Consider the following 20,229-nt stretch of genomic DNA (forward strand, 5'->3'; position numbering starts at 1 on the left):
AAAGCTGTTTTGTAATAGTCTAAAAGAGTTTTTAACCAAAACCCATTGTTTTCAAATCATCTGCAAGGTTTCAGGCAGTCTATATCTACAATCACTGCTGCCTACAAGTATCTTGTTCTTAAACAAGTCACAAACACAGGAAATTGTAAGAACAGCATAGTCATAAAAATTTAATCAAATATGTCTATTATGTTTTTTGTTATAGACACTGTTTTTGTAATTCTTGAGACACCACCTTGTTGTGGTTAATAAAAAAGAGAAGAAAAATAAGAGAGAAGAAAAGAGGTTGAAAATGTGGAAGAAATCTTGAATAAAAAAAGGGATTTTAAAATTGTAAATGACCGGGAAAAAACAAAGGAAAGAATGAAAAGCAAATCGGACTTCGTATTACAGAAAAGCTATTGTTGGGGTGGTCCTTGTGGCGTTTTTGAGCAAAAGTTAAACCAATTTCCACTACAAAAAGTATTGAAAAAGAACAGAGAATAACAAAATGTAACTGACAGGGGGAAATGACATAGATAAGAGTTCATCCTTTACCAGGTAAACTTGTCTTCTTTCATGCGGCGTCCAGGTCTTCAAAAATCTCCTACTTCATTTATGCGCAAAAAGTCTGCTCCAAAATCTTGCAATAAGTTTCATTGTCCAGGAATTTCTAATGTATACAAAACCGTCTTGATCTTAAATACAATTTATTTTAGTTGCTTCTCTCCATCCTCCGAATTTCATAACAACTTCCACAATGTCTACACATTATTAAGAAACGAATAGAAAACAATAAAAGAGTTACAATTTTAGTAGTTTCTCTGCCGTCGAGCGCTCATACCGCTGCGACGGGATATTTTTTATCTGAGGGAACGAGTGTAGCGCGGCGAAATTCAAAGTCTCGCTACAACCTGCTGTAATAGAATTACACAAATTAACTCAGAAAACAAAGCAGTGAATAAGCATAATGTTATTGTATCATAAATAGACATGGAAATGTACACAAAACTGACATAAAACATTTCTTAGCAGGAATTTTAATAAAATGCAGAAATGTTTATTTAGCTTTTCAGATACATTTCTGCCCCAGTTAATGTTAGGATGAAATTTTTGATGAAACCCAGTTGATCTTGTAAGTTTGGTAAGTATCTTTTCAATATGTATATTTTCAGATTCAACCCCTGAAGTATTATCCTGGAGTCCTGAATTACGTGCCATTCATCTTCAGTTCTGTGTTGTTCACTATTGATGTCTTTTGATAATTCCATAAAGCAGTTTCACGATGGTCAGCATATTTCCCATCTTTTTGTGTACACTTCCAATGATCCATAGTGATATCTTGAAAAAATTCTTTAAAGAGATTTTTGTTGTACACTTGATCACCAATTTGGAACTTTGAACTCTTAATTGGCTTATCCGCCTGTTTTTGGTTGAAGGATCAGTGACAGCGTGAGTCTTAGCTGACGTACCTGAAGTAGTTCAGAACAGTTATTGGATTTGGAGTTGTGCAGTAAGTTACCAGCATTTTCTGCAGAACAACTTGGATGTTCTCTCCTCATCAGTTAGCTTTAATCATGACTTTTTTTGAAAGTTCTGACGAATCTTTTTGCTTCACCATTTGCAACAGGGCAAACTGTAGTTGGTGTCCTACGCTGTTACTGCCACACAAATCTGCAAAATACTTGGAGACAAATTGTGTCTCAATGTCAGAAGCTATGGTCTTTGGGAGTCATAAGCCGGCTGTTTTTCAAAGAGTTCCTTGCTTTACTATTTGAACGGTATCTGGAGCGAGTGATCATTTGACACAAAATTTAGTTTACTTTGCTTATTTTCATTTGCTTATGTCATATGGTATTATATTTTGGTGTAAGTCTTTCCATTCAGAAAGGATATTCTTGTCTCAGAAATGGGTGGTTCGGACCATAAGTGGTGTACATTGACGAACCTCTTGTTGACCCCAGTTCACAAGTCTGGGTATTTCGACATTGGCCCCTCTATATATATATTCCTTACAGGCATTTCTTGTTAACAGTATTAGCTTGTTCCCAAGAATAAGGAGCTTTCACACAGTTAATACTCGGCAGAAATCAAACCTGCATTTGGATCGGACTTCCCTTAACTCTTGTGCAGAAAGGTGTGCAGTATACTGCTGCATCCATTTTCAATAAGCTACCACTAGAATTCCAAAATCTTAGCAGTAATCCATGCACTTTCAAATCAAAACAGAAGAGTTTCCTCATGGGTCACTACTCCTATTCTGTCGAGGAGTTCCTTGAAAAAGTTAAGCTGATTCTTGTTGTGCTGTTGATGTATTTACTTAAACTTATGGCTTGACTTATTTTGTGTTCATAAACATTTCATTTTTATCTGTTATTACTTTTATGTTGTAATTTCAGGTACTGACACATTCCATGACCTTGGAGATTCACTCTTGAATTTGATCCTACAGAACTTGACACATAAATAAATAATTTTTTTTAACTGCTTGTATTGTGACTTTAGTAGTTATCATTGGGAAATGTGAGTATGCATCTACCACATGAACCAGAATGCTGTCCAAATGAAACAGCATGATCAATGTCAATACTGTCCCATACTTCTGTTGATTGGGACCTGTTTTGGAAATCCTTTTAGAGATTTAGTTTTACTATTTGGCAAGGTTCACATTATGAAACCATCTATTTGCCATTTTTTGTCACCAGTAATATTTTCTTGCCAATTTTTTCACTTTTGATGGTGCCCTAGAGTCCATTATGAAGTGTTTTCAGAATTTTCTTTTTGCTCATTTTGTGTGCAGTTACCCTTGTGAAATCTCTCTTGAGAATTTGACTAATGCTGGTTTTGTTAAACTGTAGCTGCAAGGTTTTTTTTATCCTTTATCGAATAGATTGGCTACCCATTTTTCACATAATGCAGAATCACTCTTAGTGCTGAATAAAATGTTCTCAGGCTTCAAGCTGCATCAAGTAGTTGAAACACCACAAGCTTCCAACCAAACACTCCTTGGCCAGTCAAATGGAATGACTGCTGGATGGCTGCTGGTTATGACATCACTGGTGCTCACAGCATTCTCATATGTGGGCATACATTGATTTGTTCGATGCACCTGAATGAACCATCGTGACCACTCGATCCCACACTGTACTGACCTGCATACTGCCATTTCTAGTAATGATGTTGTGAGTGATTTTTATTTTGATGGCTTCTTTAATTCTGCAGTCCCAGAAGTCATTAATGGGGCCACTGCAGATGCTTCATCAAATTTTATCTGTGGACCTTTTTCAAGCTGACCTCGAGAGGATAGGTGATAAAACCTCTGCTGCTCCTTCTTGAATTGATTTTATAGTGCGCACAGTTTGTATGATGGGAGGCCACACTCGCAAGGTATCTTGTGTTTTTAACTTTGAGTCCAACTTTTACATATATTGCAACTCCTCATTTTTCCTAGTTCACTCTGGACGAAAATGATGCTAGGACATTGTGTTCAGAGAGGCACAGAACATCTGTCACCTCAGGATTTTCCATATTTACTAGATATAAAGGAAGCTCTTATAATTACATTTTCCCTGGGACATTTAAGTCTCATCTACAATAAGGATGAGACTTGTGGATATATGAAGCTCATCTACTGCTTTTTCAACCCTCTAATGTTCTCAGGAACCAAGTTAATTTCCTTTTTCTGGAAATTTTTACGTATTTTAAGTCCCATTCTTCCCTAATTTCTTTCAGTACTGCCTGTGTGTAATCTGACATTAACATATATATGCGCACCTCTGACTTGAGCAATTACAAATATTTTGTCTTTTGTGCCTATGGCTCGCAAGCTGCTCAGCTAATCTGCCCTTTCCCCTCCTATTCAGATGCAGGTACGCAGGTCATGATTTGTGTATTCCCATCTCCTTTTATGTAAATGATGTAGCTAATGGGATAGTCTGTAACTTCAGCTCACGGCTTTCAGCACTAAAACAAAATGCATTCAATTTCTGACAAATTTTGGAAAAGTGAAATTTAATCATCCAAAAGTGATCAGTGAAGTCGATGTGATTTGATATATTTATTCATCCATCCAGGGATCATCTAAGAACCTTCAACTAGGGGGACTGCTTGAAGGAGATAGCCGGAGTGATTCTAATCAGCTCAATACCCAAGCTGAGACACTGCTGGAGATTATGATAATGAAGAATGTATCTCTGCTTACCCCCCAGCATTGTCATCAGTTTTGGCATGGAGGCTCCTCGTGGTACTCTGGACATAGCTTGTCTCAGTTTGTCTTAAGTATCTATAGGCTTTCTTTGTATCATTCTTGCTGAAAATTGTTGGTTCTTGACTCTCTCTCTCTCTCTCTCTCTCCCTCCAGTTTCATTTGTTTGGATTCTTAAAGAGTCCATCCATTTTGTATTTATACAAGTTCTCGTGTCTTTTTTTTTTGAGGAGATGATCAATTCTTCTTTGATTTTTAATTAAATCAGGTTTTTGCAAGCATAGGTAGCTTCTGGGAGAGTTAAGATTTTATAGTGTTGGATCTTAGTGCGTATTGACAAGCATTTCATATTTATACATTGACTATGCTAAATAATAGAGTATATGAGTTGTGCCTCCACCACATACCCTACATCAGGATCAGCTGCCATACCCCCCCCCCCCCCCCAATTTCTCCACCTAATCCCTTGTATTTGTCTTCGGACACCCATTGAAACTCACCAATCGGCAGTGATTGCTGTATGGCGTGTGCATATAAGTTGTTTATGTCCATGTATATTATGTAACTCGAATCAAGTGATGCACTGAAGCTGTCACCCATCCACGGGTTATTTGCCTTCATATGCCTGTGGACACATTGGTAAAGTCTTCCCCCGATCCCTCGCTCAAAGAAAAGAAGCATGTCAGCATCAGTCAATAATTCAATGCTGCACTTCATTTTCTTGAGCATTACGTCCCAAGACAACCCAGGTACCGTGTAATAAACGGTGGGATCTAGAGAACATGTGGCCATGCATAGACTCCAGAATTTCTCGAAAACATCCGCAAGCAAGTGCGCATCTGTGTTCATGTAAAGCCATGTGTACTCTACTAAAGTGGTGATGTTGAATTCCCGCCAGACATTCCCGGCATGCTCATACTCGGCATCCATAATGGCATCGCCTATGAGGTTGCTGGAGAATGCAGTTATGCCGGGTAACCTGGTTTTGTTGAATTTCGCCATACTATCCACATACTCATATGGGAAATCTCTTTCCTATTCAAAAGTTGAAAATTTTCCTCGTCAGGAAATGCAGCTCAAGTAATATGCATATCCTCCCGAGGTAGAGTATCAACGAGTTTCTGGAGCGGTACCTGCATAAAACGTAGTGTATCAAGGAAGCAGAGTGTAATTCTTGGCATCATTCATTTGGAGAAAGAAATGTATTTCTCGATGCTCTCAGGTAGGACACTAATCTGATCTTTCTCCAAACCGAAATCACCCAAGTGCACAACTAGAAAGTGAGCGTTATAACCACTTAAATTGTGGAAGAAAACAGGTATGTGTCTTGGTAGCTGGTACTTCAAATTGCACATGTTGTGAGCTGCACCATGGAACTTCCCCATAAGACGACAGTGGTCCTTACGAGGAGTTTCCGCTTCTCTGTCTAATGACGGTCTATAAATATGACAATCAACCACGTTATTATGGAAATCTTCATTCTCCTTCAATTTGGTGATTGGTACGTTATCACTGTAAAGCTTAACAACCTCCCATGAAAGGTTTTCGAGCTGAGTGAGCAGCCAAACCGCAGGATTATTCCCAACATAAGATTTGTAGTGGTTAAGACTGGAGCCGTATGACGATAAAATTTGGTATGCTGCCACATATGGTACATGTTTTTCTGTAACGGTGGTATGTGAGGCCGTTGGGTCACCTTCACAGTGGGTCACAGGAGCGAGGAGGCATTCGAAGTTGGGGTACACTACCAACAGGCATCGCTCCAGGTGGTGAGCATTCTTGAACTTTATGAATTTGTTTTCCTTGGTAGGCATAATGACATGTACCGGATCCTTGCAAGCACAGCCTATTAGATGTGCCACTGATAAGTTGTCTGAGGAGAAATAATTGAGGCACCTTAAGCAAATAGGCTTTTTACACTTATAGTTATTCAATTGAGAGAATAGGAGTTGGGAAATGTCTTTGATCCAAACATAGTGATTATTATCCCCATCAGAGAAGAGCAACCAGTTTACATGCAACTCACGCACACCAGAGAATTTTGAGAAATGGAGGGGGCCAATAACAGTATGCTTTTCTTGCTCATCTGACTTACTTTTCTTCTCCAGACTATAAACATGAACCAATATAATGGTATTCTGCGTCTCAAATTTAGGTATGTTCTGGATCTTGATGGGGAAATTGATACCACCAAAGTTGTAACACCCAAAAATATTATCACCTACATGGTACATACTGGGACGCTCAGGATGATCTCTGTAATTGTAATTTCTTTTGCAAGCCAGGATTGACCATGCAAAACAAGCCTGATATTTTCTATTTTCGACATTAATGCATGCCCTCTAATTAGCTATATCTTTAGGGAACTTGATATAGCTTGACCCTGCATTTACCAGTTAGTAGACATGCGTATGGATGTCCAGGTGTAGTATTTGGCTGAGTGCTTTAGCTGACCCTCTGACCTCCATCTTGGAAAACCGAGCCAGTATAGCACTCAAGGTGGATTAACGAAACCACTCAGCGATTGACGTGCTATGCGTTATCACGATATTTTACCCCCAAAGATAATGAACAGTTGTCTCTTCAACACCAGAATCAACTTGGGGGGGTTGGGGTTGCGATAATTCGATGCAGAGCACTGCACTGCATTTAATGGTGGGATACCGCAGATCATTGACTACCTTGAGGAGCTCCGTTTCCACGACAGGAAGGCACGCCCTTAGAAAACCAACAGGATCGCAGTACCATCCTGCTGGGTTCTCGATCCTGGTGAACGGCACTTGCTCCTCAAAAGCGTCTGCAATCACCGAGTATTCTAACTGCGGTATGGTATCACTGACCTGTCCATCACTAAAATGATGGGAGAGAGAACTGCCACTAGCAACAGGATCTTCTATATTACTATTAATACTATTCTGAGTCCATCCCATTGAAGATGGTGTTGGGAAAGGGCAAGTCGATATGCACCAAGTCACACATACCTTGTGTTAACACCGATTCTGACGAGGCTGATACGATGATGATGATGGAGGAGGATGTTGCGGTGCTACCAGGTCTGAACGGTGGGAACGGCCAGACTGCGGTGATGGTACCTGATGCTGTTGTAGACCCGACCTGGTAACTTGAGGGGTGGTGGTTCGTTGCTCGGCCCACAGAAGCCAGAGCGGCGGTGCCGGGGTGGCGGCAGTGGCGGCAATGTCGGTTTCCGCTGCAGCAAGTAGCAGCGCCTTTATAGGTCATGCGTGTCTTACCAGGCGCCGTTTTGGTGAGGAAGAAGCTTTAGCCACCACCGGTATTCACGCCACACTGTGCTGATGCTGTGGAGACGCGACCGCTGTAGAAGAAGAGATAAAATAAATAGTAGTTAAGTACATTGCTTCCGCTGCTGGTGCAGTGAAAGAAAGAATTAAGACGATCAAAAGGTTATAATCAGAGTGAGTAATTACCTTTTTTGCTCTGACTCCAAGGCATTAACACTTCATCGGGCGACTCCACCACACCCTCAAAAAAGTCCATCATCATCATCTAATAGGGCCAGATCAGAGCTCCTTTGTCTGACCCATTCAGGCATATCATAATCATCAGACTCTGGCAATAGTTCTGCCTCACCTACAACAACAACAAACCAGATATATAAGTCGATTTGTTAGAGAAAGTCCGCCCCCAGTAGCTGAGTGGTCAGCGCGACGACTGTCCATCCTAAGGGCCCGGGTTCGATTCCCGGCTGGGTCGGAGATTTTCTCCGCTCAGGGACTGGGTGTTGTGTCGTCCTAATCATCATCATCTCATCCCCATCAACGCGCAAGTCACTGAAGTGGGGTCAAATTGAAAGACTTGCATCAGGTGAGCGGTCTACCCGACGGGAGGCCCTCATCACATGCTACAGACACACACACAGTTACAGAAAAAACTTCCTATACTACTACTGCTACTACTAACACTACTACTAAAGTGCGCGTCATTTATGTTGGCGGCCGAGTTTAGGTTCGTTCTGCGCATCTGACGTCAAAAAATACAGTCAGCCAATGAACAAAGAACGACGTTGCCAGATCTCGACTGCAGAGCAGAGCACGGACGAGTGTCTTCAGTTTTAGAAACGTTCAGTCATAAATAAAGTAGTAGAACAAAAGCAATGTCTTGATAACAGACTTCGTTTTATAGAACGTTTGGAAAAACCATTCTTTATACCAATTGCTTCATTTTCTATTAATTAATTCAACCAAACAAGCAATAAGACTCCTAATTCAGGCGATAGCAAGGAAAGGTGTTTGTATCAATTTCACGAACCGCTTTATCGCAATAACGAACAGCGGTAATTGTTTATTTCCTATTGTACTTCGACGAAGTGCGAGTAATTCATAGGCATACCAACAGTGTTTGTCAGAATTTTGCGTGACCTGTTAGAGTCCTTATGCAGGTACGTTGTAGGACGAACTGCGCTAGCGTAACGGTTAAGGCGTTGGGTTAGTAAGCGAAGGGTAAAGAGTTCAAACCTTGTGCGATGATAAATATTTTCTTTATTTAAAAACAATATCGAAGTGTCTTACTTCACCAGTTTTATTCGTTTGAATGCAATTTTTTGAAATTTCTAGTGCTTTGTCTCTTCATTAACCCTTTCGCTGCTGCAGTCACGTGCTCCCCGCATTCCGCGATGTGCGCGATTTTGTCATCACTGCACTGCTCGCCTGTGCACACATGGTGTTCCCACTGCTTTGACACACTTATCATTCAATTTCACAAAAACTATTTGGCCCAAAAATTAGATTTTTACACATCTTCTTGACTGATACCTTCCCCCCATAAATGACTTAATTTTGTTTCGATGTTCAACCCAGTTATTGTGCAGCATTAAATGTAGAAAACCATTGCACGAAATTTTGAAGAGTTTGCAGAGGTAAAAGTCCATAGCGTATACTTTCCATGTGGTCGATTTTAGTTGCCACAATGTTGAGAATGAAATGTGGACAAGGTACCTAAATTTCATATAAAATTTGCTGCATAACAATATCTCATTTAATTTAAGTACCACATAGATGTCGTATGTAATATTGAGAAATATTCCGTCTTTCGTGGCTGTAGTAAAAGTTTTATTTACACCGGGCGCATTTGGCTTCATTTTAAAGCACTTCAATCAGTCAAAGGAAGTGGGGGAAGGTATCAGTCAAGAAGATGTGTAAAAATCTAATTTTTGGGCCAAATAGGTTTTGAGGAATTGAATCATAAGTGTGTCAAAACAGTCGGAAACACCATGTGTCAGCACAGGCGAGCAGTGCAGTGATAAAATCGTGCACAGCGCGGAATGCGGGGAGCACATCTCTGTAGCAGCGAAAGGGTTAATGCGGCTGTGGTGGCTTTACTTCATAAACTGCGCGCTCCCCCCTAAACGTAAGCTTGCGAACTATACTATACTATAGCGCTGCTTCTCTTGGTGCGTACAACTGACAACGCAGCAATCTCCCGCATCTGGGCGGGCATGCGCGAGCCGCCAAGATAAAAGAATTCAGCTATAGAGGGCTGAGTTGGCATCCCTTCGCTCCCTGCTTCAGGCAGTGTTGACTTCGGTCACACAGCTTGAGGCTGTTGCCAATGGGTATCACTGTGGGGGTCTGGACGGGGATTTGTTGGGGACGGCCAGCTTGTCCCACGCATCCCCTGATCGGACTATGGCTGTGGCTGCCCGCGATACTGCCCACATTGAGGCTGACCCCTCACCTGTGGTAGAGTGGGAGGTCGTCTCGAGGTGTGGCAGGGGGCGAAAGACATTCCAGAGGGCTGAACGGAAGGCCTCTCCAGTTTGTCTGACGAACCGGTTTCAGTCTCTGTCTCCGGCTGATACTGTTCTTCGGCCGGACATGGCTGCTTGTCCTTTTTCTGAGGTTGCCCCTCAGTCTGCAAGATCCTGGCAGTCGCAGAGGGTGGGCTTACTGGTAGTTGGGAGCTCCAACGTCAGGCATGTAATGGAGGCACTTAGGGATATGGCTGCAATTGAGGGGAAGAAAACCAATGTGCACTCTGTGTGCATACCGGGGGGAGTCATTCCAGATGTGGAAAGTGTCCTTCCAGATGCCATAAAGTGTACAGGGTGCACCCATCTTCATGAGATCGCTCATGTCAGCACCAATGATGTGTGTCGCTATGGATCGGAGGAAATCCTCTCTGGCTTCCAGCAGCTATCTGATTCGGTGAAGACTGCCAGTCTCACTAGTGGGATGAAAGCAGAGCTCATCATCTGCAGCATCGTCAACAGGGCTGACTGCAGACCTTTGGTACATAGCCGAGTGGAGGGTCTGAATCAGAGGCTGAGACGGTTCTGTGATTGTGTGGGCTGCAGATTCCTTGACTTGCGCCATAGGGTGATTACCTCGAGCAATTAAACAGAGAACTGACTCGTGGAGATGACATCTTGGACCTACTGATAACAAACAGACCCGAACTTTTCGACTCTAAGCGCAGAACACATAATCAGTGATCATAAGGCTGTTGCAGCATCCCTGAATATAGAAGTAAATAGGAACATAAAAAAGGGAGGAAGGTTTATATGTTTAGCAAGAGTAACAGGAGGCAGATTTCAGACTACCTAACACATCAAAACGAAAATTTCTGTTCAGACACTGACAATGATGAGTGTTACGGAAAAAGTTCAAGGCAATCGCAAAATGCGTTTTAGACAGGTACGTGCCAAGTAAAACTGTGAGGGACGGGAAAAACCCACCGTGAATCAACAACAAAGTTAGGAAGCTACTGCGAAAGCAAAGAGAGCTTCACTGCAAATTTAAACGCAGCCAAAACCTCTCAGACAAACAGAAGCTAAATGATGTCAAAGTTAGTGTAAGGAGGGCTATGTGTGAAGCATTCAGTGAATTCGAAAGTAAAATTCTATGTACCGACTTTACAGAAAATCCTAGGAAGTTCTGGTCTTACGTTAAATCTGTACGTGAATCGAAACAACATATCCAGACACCCTGGGATGATAATGGCATTGAAACATAGGACGACACATGTAAAGCTAAAATACTAAACACCTTTTTCCAAAGCTGTTTCATAGAGGAAGACTGCACTGCAGTTCCTTCTCTAAATCCTCGCACAAACGAAAAAAATGGCTGACATCGGGATAAGTGTCCAAGTTATAGAAAAGCAACTGAAATCACTCAACAGAGGAAAGTCCACTGGACCTGACGGGGTACCAATTCGATTCTACACAGAGTAAGCGAAAGAACTTGCCCCCCCCCCTCTTCTAACAGTCGTGTACCGCAAGTCTCTAGATTTATGGAAGGTTCCAAATGATAGGAAAAGAGCACAGGTAGTTCCAGTTTGCAAGAAGGGTCATCAAGCAGATGCGCAAAACTATAGGCCTATATCTCTGACATAGATCTGTTGTAGAATTTTAGAACATGTTTTTTGCTCGTGTATCATGTCATTTCTGGAAACCCAGAATCTACTCTGTAGGAATGAACATGGATTCCGGAAGCAGCGATCGTGTGAGACCCAACTCACTTTATTTGTTCATGAGACCCAGAAAATATTACGTACAGGCTCCCAGGTAGATGCCATTTTCCTTGACTTATCGGAAGGCGTTCGATACAGTTCCACACTGTCGCCTGATAAACAAAGTAAGAGCGTACGGAATCTCAGACCAGCTGTGTGGCTGGATTGAAGAGTTTTTAGCAAACAGAACACAGCATGTTGTTCTCAATGGAGAGACGTCTTCAGACGTTAAAGTAACCTCTTGTGTGCCGCAGGGGAGTGTTATGGGACCATTGCTTTTCACAATATATATAAATGACTTAGTAGATAGCGTCGGAAGTTCCATTCGGCCTTTCGCGGATGATACTGTAGTATACAGAGAAGTTGCAGCATTAGAAAATTGCAGCGAAATGCAAGATGATCTGCAGCGGATAGGCACTTGGTGCAGGGAGTGGCAACTGACCCTTAACATAGACAAATGTAATGTACTGCGAATACGTAGAAAGAAGGATCCTTTATTGTATGATTATATGATGGCAGATCAAACACTGGTAGCAGTTCCTTCTGTAAAATATCTGGGAGTATGGTACAGAACGATTTGAAGTGGAATGATCATATAAAATTAATTGTTGGTTAGGTGGGTGCTAGATTGAGATTCATTATGAGAGTCCTTAGAAAATGTAGTCCATCTAAAAAAGGAGGTGGCTTACAAAACACTCGTTTGACCTATACTTGAGTATTGCTCATCAGTGTGGAATCCATACCAGGTCGTGTTGACAGAGGAGATCCAAAGAAGAGTGGCACGTTTCGTCACAGTGTTATTTGGTAAGCGTGATAGTGTTACAGAGACGTTTAGCAAACTCAAGTGGCAGACTCTGCAAGAGAGGTGCTCTCCATCGTGGTGTAACTTGCTGTCCAGGTTTCGAGAGGGTGCGTTTCTGGATGAGGTATCGAATATATTGCTTCCATACCACCCAAGGAGATCACGAATGTAAAATTAGAGAGATTCGAGCACGCACAGAGGCTTTCCGGCAGTCGTTCTTCCCGTGAACCATACGTGACTGGAAGAGGAAAGGGAGGTAATGACAGTGGCACGTAAAGTGTGCTCCGCCACACACAGTTGGGTGGCTTGCGGAGTATAAATGTAGTTGTAGATGTAGATGAACTGCTCCCAGGCACCTGGACCAAGTAGGTCAAATTTGACACACAAACTCCTTGCCTTGAGAGGACCACCATCAGGGGTTTTATAACACTCTAAATCTAATATTTATGGAAATACAAATATGGGTGTAAAGTCCCTGCATGTAGGAGGCCCAACATGATAGGTGGGTGTGGAAATAGTAGCGACCTACCTTAACAACCTGCTTTACATGGCAACCTAAAAGTCAGGGGCAAGAAATGGTTTTGTAGCCCTTGATGTACAGGCTGGCTAGTACAGCAAGCTCGTTGTATTGGAGTAGTACCATTTTGCTTTGCATGGCAGCCTACATGTCACGGAAATAAGAGAGATTCCAAGCCCTTGGCATACAGGCTGTCCTGCATGAGGGAATGACGGAGAAGGAGTTTGACAGACAGAGGGGGGATAGGAGGTGATGCACAGACAGAAGATGGTGGAAGAAATTTCCAGAGAGAGGAGTGAGGAGGGTATAGACAGAATGAAGAGAGGGTTAGATGTACTGAAAGAGGGGGAGGTGTTAATGATGATGAGAGAGGAAAAGGAAGAGATAGGCAGAGATTGTGAAAGAGGGGCAGATGCAGCAAGTAGGTGGAAGGTGTAAAGGAGTAGTGGACAAATGGGAAAAGAAGAGGAATACAAGATAGACAGAGAAAGGAGGAGAGGAATATGAAGAGAGGAAGGGAAGATGAAGGTATGGTCAGAGAGAGGGAGAGGTACAGTTGGACAGAGGAAGGGGGAAGTGGATAGAGACAGAAGGAAGGTGAGTAGGACATGTTTGAAGAGAGAGGGTGAAGGAGATGGACAAAGAAATGGAGGAGGGGGAGGGGGAGAGACAGAGAGAGTGGGTTGACGAGATGGACAGATAGAGGTGGGAGCATGAGGTGAACAGAGAGACAGAATGAGGAAGTGGTGCACACACACACACAGAGAAGGTAGAGGAAATGAGAACAATGTATGTTTTGAAAGCATATGCAAGTGAAGCCACGGGGAAAAGGCTAGTCTGTATATATATGGTGACCAGAAACCGTATGAAAGGCTTGTAAAGGTGTTGCAGTGTAGACTGTGGGGAGAAATAATTGTTAAGAAAAAATTCAATACGTTGCACCACTTACAAGTTAATAAGCATTGAAGTTAGCCAATCAGACTGTTGCACAAGGAGATTCAGACACCCAGACAGATACAATTAGTTTGAGTTGTCCTCATAGTGTAGATGACTGGCATTGCCTTGGATTCGACCCTTGCTATTGTTCCATGTTCAATGTTTGTACGGCAGTCTTGTTCTGCTTTAGGAACCCAAACAAAGAACACATTTGGGAGTCACCATCTCTGAAGGGCCACTTGAATTTGCACACACAGTAGCCTGATTGATTAACTTCAGTGTTAATTAACTCAAAAACAGTGCAATGTAACCAATTTTTTTCTTAACAATTATTTTTCAGCACAACCTGCCCTGCAACACCATTACACGTTCTTCAAATTCACACACACACAGATACATATGTACATCTATATATTTGACTGGATATATCTATTTAAGACTGGCATCTCCTCCTAAATTCCTGGATCAGTTTCAAATAAATTAAGCAAATGTCATGAGTATCAACACAGTGGGATTTATAAACTGCTAGCTCCAGTAGGAGTGGAAATTGTACAAAAATGTATTTCTGCAGCCTCCACTGTACGACTGGCGTGTTTTGGGGGAGTCATATCGACCTGCCTCATTGATATGATTTGCAGGGCAGCCTAAAAGTCAGTAGCAAGAAACAGTTTTAAAGTCTCCCTCCCCCCCTCCCCCATGATAGGCATATTCTGTTGGAATAATATGGGCCTGCCTTATCTACCTGCTTTGCAGCGCAGCCTACACAACAGGGCCAAAAAACGGTTTTGAAGCCTCTGAGTGGAGGGTGCCCTGCATGACAGGCATTTTGTGTTGCTTTATCAACTGATTTCCAGGCTCAACACATGTGGATGATAAAGCTGGTGAAAGATTGAAAGGAACAGAGGAGGGGATGGATAGAAAGTGGGTGCAGGGGGCGATGGAAAGGGACAGAGGGACATAGGATGGGATGGACAAAGAGAGGAGGGAAGGAGGGGATGGACAGAGAGAGGTGGACAGCAAGATGGACAGCAAGAGGCAAATCAGGTGAGGTATTGGAAGAAGATGTAAGGGGCAGGTGGTAGGATGAAGTGGACTGGGAGAGAAGAGAGAGGAGATAAAGAGAGGAGGGAAGGACGGGATGGACAAAGAGAGGTGGACAACAAGAGGCAAATCAGTTGAGGGATGTAAGAAGATGTAAGGGGCAGGTGGTGGGATGAGGTGGACTGGGAGAGAAGGCAGGAGGAGGTGCAAAAGGGAGATGGGGACAGGAAAAGATGGAAAGGTAGTTGGAGCAGGAGGACATGGACAGAGAAAGAAGAGGCAGGAGGAGGTGAACAAAGTGTTGAGGGGGGCAGAAGATGGACATGGTGAGAGGGGAAGGTAGGAGATATGCAGAGAGAGAGGAAGAGGAGATGGGCAGAGAGAAAGGGGGCAGAAATAGAAAGAGAGAGGGGGGAAGTTGACATACAGAGAGAGTGGGAGGAAGTGGTGTCACAGAGGGGAGATGGGGAGAGTGTTCATTGCATGTATTGAAGAAATACACAAGCCACAAGGAAAATGCTAGTCTGTTATATATGTCTGGGATCTCCTCCCAAACCCCTGGATCGATTGGCACAGAAACAGCAGGCCTCACAACTATCAGCACTGTAGCACTGTGGGATTTATAACCTCCTAGCTCCCTAGCTCCAATAGCCCCCCATGAACCATGGACCTTGCCGTTGGTGGGGAGGCTTGCGTGCCTCAGCAATACAGATGGCCATAATATGTGAGGGGTATCTGTTGAGAGCCCAGACAAACGTGTGGATCCTGAAGAGGGGCAGCAGCCTTTTCAGTAGTTGCAGGGGCAACAGTCTGGATGATTGACTGATTTGGCCTTGTAACACTAACCAAAACGGTCTTGCTGTGCTGGTACTGCGAACAGCTGAAAGCAAGGGGAAACTACAGCCGTAATTTTTCCCAAGGGTATGCAGCTTTACTGTATGGTTAAATGATGATGGCGTCCTCTTGGGTAAAATATTCCGGAGGTAAAATAGTCCCCCATTCGGATCTCCGGGCGGGGACTACTCAGGAGGACGTCGTTATCAGGAGAAAGAAAACAGGCATTCCACGGATCGGAGCGTGGAATGTCAGATCCCTTAATCGGGCAGGTAGGTTAGAAAATTTAAAAAGGGAAATGGATAGGTTAAAGTTAGATATAGTGGGAATTAGTGAAGTTTGGTGGCAGGAGGAACAAGACTTTTGGTCAGGTGAATACAGGGTTATAAATACAAAATCAAATAGGAGTAATGCAGGAGTAGGTTTAATAATGAATAAAAAAATAGGAGTGCAGGTAAGCTACTACAAACAGCATACTGAACGCATTATTGTGGACAAGATAGACATGAAGCCCACACCTACTACAGTAGTACAAGTTTATATGCCAACTAGCTCTGCAGATGATGAAGAAATTGATGAAATGTATGATGAGATAAAAGAAATTATTCAGGTAGTGAAGGGAGACTAAAATTTAATAGTCATGGGTGACTGAAATTCGAGAGTAGGAAAAGGGAGAGAAGGAAACATAGTAGGTGAATATGGATTGGGGGTAAGAAATGAAAGAGGAAGCCGTCTGGTAAAATTTTGCACAGATCGTAAATTATTCATAGCTAACACTTGGTTCAAGAATCATGAAAGAAGGTTGTATACATGGAATAACCCTGGAGATACTAAAAGGTATCAGATAGATTATATAATGGTAAGACAGAGATTTAGGAACCAGGTTTGAAATTGTAAGACATTTCCAGGGGCAGATGTAGACTCTGACCACAATCTATTGGTTATGAACTGTAGATTAAAAGTGAAGAAACTGCAAAAAGGTGGGAATTTAAGGAGATGGGACCTTGATAAACTGACTAAACCAGAGGTTGTAGAGAGTTTCAGGGAGAGAATAAGGGAGCAATTGACAGGAATGGGGGAAAGAAATACAGTAGAAGAAGAATGGGTAGCTTTGAGGGATGAAGAAGTGAAGGCAGCAGAGGATCAAGTAGGTAAAAACACGAGGGCTAGTAGAAATCCTTGGGTGACAGAAGAAATATTGAATTTGATTGATGAAAGTAGAAAATATAAAAATGCAATAAATGAAGCAGGCAAAAAGGAATACAAACGTCTCAAAAATGAGATCGACAGGAAGTGCAAAACTGCTAAAGAGAACCACTTGTATGAAAATCAAGAGCTCAGATGGAAACCCAGTTCTAAGCAAAGAAGGGAAAGCAGAAAGGTGGAAGGAGTATATAGAGGGTCTATACAAGGGCGATGTACTTGAGGGCAATATTATGGAAGTGGAAGAGGATGTAGATGAAGATGAAATGGGAGCTACAATACTGCGTGAAGAGTTTGACAGACCACTGAAAGACCTAAGTCGAAACAAGGCCCCGGGAGTAGACAACAGTCCATTAGAACTACTGACTGCCTTGGGAGAGCCTGTCACGACAAAACTCTACCATCTGGTGAGCAAGATGTATGAGATAATGTATGAGAAATACTCTCAGACTTCAAGAAGAATATAATAATTCTAATCCCAAAGAAAGCAGGTGTTGACAGATGTGAAAATTACCGAACTATCAGTTTAATAAGTCACAGCTTCAAAATATTAACGCGAATTCTTTAAAGACGAATGGAAAAACTGGTATAAGCTGACCTCGGGTAAGATCAGTTTGGATGCCGTAGAAATGTTGGAACACATGAGGCAGTACTAACCTTATGCCTTATCTTAGAAGAAAGATTAAGGAAAGGCAAACCTACATTTCTAGCATTTGTAGACTTAGAGAAAGCTTTTGACAATGTTGACTGGAATACTCTCTTTCAAATTCTAAAGGTGGCAGGGGTAAAATACAGGGAGCGAAAGGCTATTTACAATTTGTACAGAAACCAGATGGCAGTTATAAGAGTCGAGGGGCATGAAAGGGAATCAGTGGTTGGGAAGGGAGTGAGCCAGGGTTGTAGCCTCTCCCCGATGTTACTCAATCTGTATATTGTGCAAGCAGTAAAGGAAACAAAATAAAAATTCGGAGTAGGTATTAAAATCCATGGAGAAGAAATAAAAACTTTGAGGTTTGCCGATGACATTGCAATTGTGTCAGAGACAGCAAAGGACTTGGAAGAGCAGTTGAATGGAATGGACAGTGACTTGAAAGGAGGATATAAGATGAACATGAACAAAAGCAAAAAGCAACAAAAGCAAAACGAGTATGTCGTTTGGTGCAAGTTTCAGTTTCTTCAGCTTCTCAATGAAATGTCCAAACGACATCCTGGTCAGCTTTGAAGTTGTTTCGTTATTTTCGAAAGTGCCACTCAGTGATGCTCTGGAGCACATCGGTTCCATTTTCCTGCAAGACATCAAGAAGCTCTTCCATGCATGTCTCACCACGAGCTATTTCACGTGGAATGGCGATTTCTACGAACAGTTGGAAGGCGTCGCCATGGGTAGTCCTCTCAGTCCAGTGGTGGCCAACTTCTTCATGGAACACTTCGAAGCACAGGCACTGGACTCAGCGACTTGCAAACCTAAGGTGTGGTACAGGTACGTCGATGATACTTTCGTGGTGTGGAGCCATGGTGAAGGACAGCTCGATGACTTTCTAAGACACTTGAACAGCCTTCATGCCAACATAACATTTACCATGGAAGTAGAAAAGGACAAGAAACTGCCATTTCTAGATGTGCTGGTCACAAGGGACGGCGAAAACCTGGGACACAGCGTGTATCAAAAACCGACACACACGGACTGATACCTGCACAAACTGTCAAACCACCACCCGAGCCAGAAAAGAGGCATGATTAGTACGCTCGTAACGAGAGCAGGACGAATATGTGAGTTGCAACACCTCAGACGAGAAATGCAACACCTGGAAACTGTTCTGAAGAGCAATGGGTACTCCACAAATTATATTAGAAGTGTAACAGAGCCAAACACTCGGCGAAGTAAGGAACCAGAAAAGGAAATGTCGAGTACGGCCTTTCTGCCATACATTCCCAGAGTGACGCACAGAATCGGCTGTATATTGCGCAAACGTGGCGTAAAGACGATTTTCAAACCGACAGGGAAGATCAAAGAGTGTCTTAGATCGGCGAAGGAGAAAAGAGACCCACTTTCAATGTCAGGAATATACAGTATACCATTCACATGCAGAAAAGTTTATGTCGGAATGACTGGACGATCAATTAACACCAGGATCAAAGAGCATAAGCGACATTGCAGGTTGGGGCAGGTGGAGAAATCGGCCGTGGCAGAGCACGCACTGAATGAGACCAACCACGTAATAAAATTCGCCGACACGGAAGTTCTGGCTGTAGAGAAACACTATCACACGCGCTTGTTCAGAGAAGCTGTAGAAATACAAAAACACGCGAACAGTTTCAACAAGAAAGAGGAAAGCCTTAAGGTAAACAGATCCTTGCTTCCCGTACTGCAGCGAACGACTGTCGCAGGTAGCAAGAGGAGAACCGCTCCGGAAATGACCGCGGAGAAGCCCTCGGATGTTGGCGCACCAGGTACATATAGTCTGCGGCCGCGAGCTCGGCTCCAGTTCACCACCGGCAATGGAGGGTGAAGCTTTGACAATGCCAGCCACTCGTGCTGGCGAAACGTCAAAAAAATCATTAGATGAAGAACCCGAGACAGAAGCCAATAGGCAGTTTGTCAACAAGTGGCCACGAAAGCCTTAACAATTTTTCATTAAGCAAGTGTCCAATATTAACAATCAGCTAATAAGGAAATATTCTTTAACCAGTGGTGAACTAACCAGTAATGAATGAATTAGATTAAATATTCGACAGCAAATAGCACATAACCAAAAGCATTTATTTCCAGCTGTCTGATAGCTAATTCCAAAGAACAGTGCAATTAGAGCTCTGGTATTAGGAGAAACATTTTTAGTTACATGGCTTGTGTTAAGTTTCTTGACTTCAATAAGTTCTAGACAATTAGTCATATTCAATAAATACTTGAATTCTTTGAATAAGAGTTATTGTCTGGAACTTATTCTAATTTCAAAGAGCCACCTCAGTTCTAATTCCACATAACTCAATAAATTATTTTGTTAGAATTATTTATCCCAAATAGTTGTGACTGATCAGTGAAATAGTTCATTAAACACTGATAGGTAAGGTCATAGCATTAAGCAGACGTGACTGATCAATTAAGCAATCAGATTTAACAGCATTAAGCAAGAGGTGTTTATTAACTATCAGCTAAAAAGCAAATATTCTTTAACTAATGGCCGTCATAACTGACCAGTGAAAGAAACAATCAGATTAAATATTTAAAAG

The 20,229-nt window shown here is 42.4% G+C and overlaps 1 long non-coding RNA gene across 1 annotated transcript in view; it reads right to left on the reverse strand.

The window, feature by feature from the left end:
• Positions 1-839: 839 nt before the first annotated feature.
• Positions 840-20,229, reverse strand: part of LOC124777704 — a 45,260-nt gene continuing 25,870 nt past the window's right edge. Inside the window, exons 2-4 of the long non-coding RNA XR_007015771.1 lie at positions 7,630-7,792; positions 7,165-7,517; positions 840-896 (exon numbers count right to left, since the gene is read on the reverse strand). This is a non-coding gene — a long non-coding RNA (uncharacterized LOC124777704). The remainder of the gene's footprint in view (positions 897-7,164; positions 7,518-7,629; positions 7,793-20,229) is intronic.

This window comes from Schistocerca piceifrons, chromosome 2 (assembly GCF_021461385.2).
Source record: "Schistocerca piceifrons isolate TAMUIC-IGC-003096 chromosome 2, iqSchPice1.1, whole genome shotgun sequence".
In the NCBI taxonomy this organism is placed as follows: Eukaryota; Metazoa; Arthropoda; class Insecta; order Orthoptera; family Acrididae; genus Schistocerca; species Schistocerca piceifrons.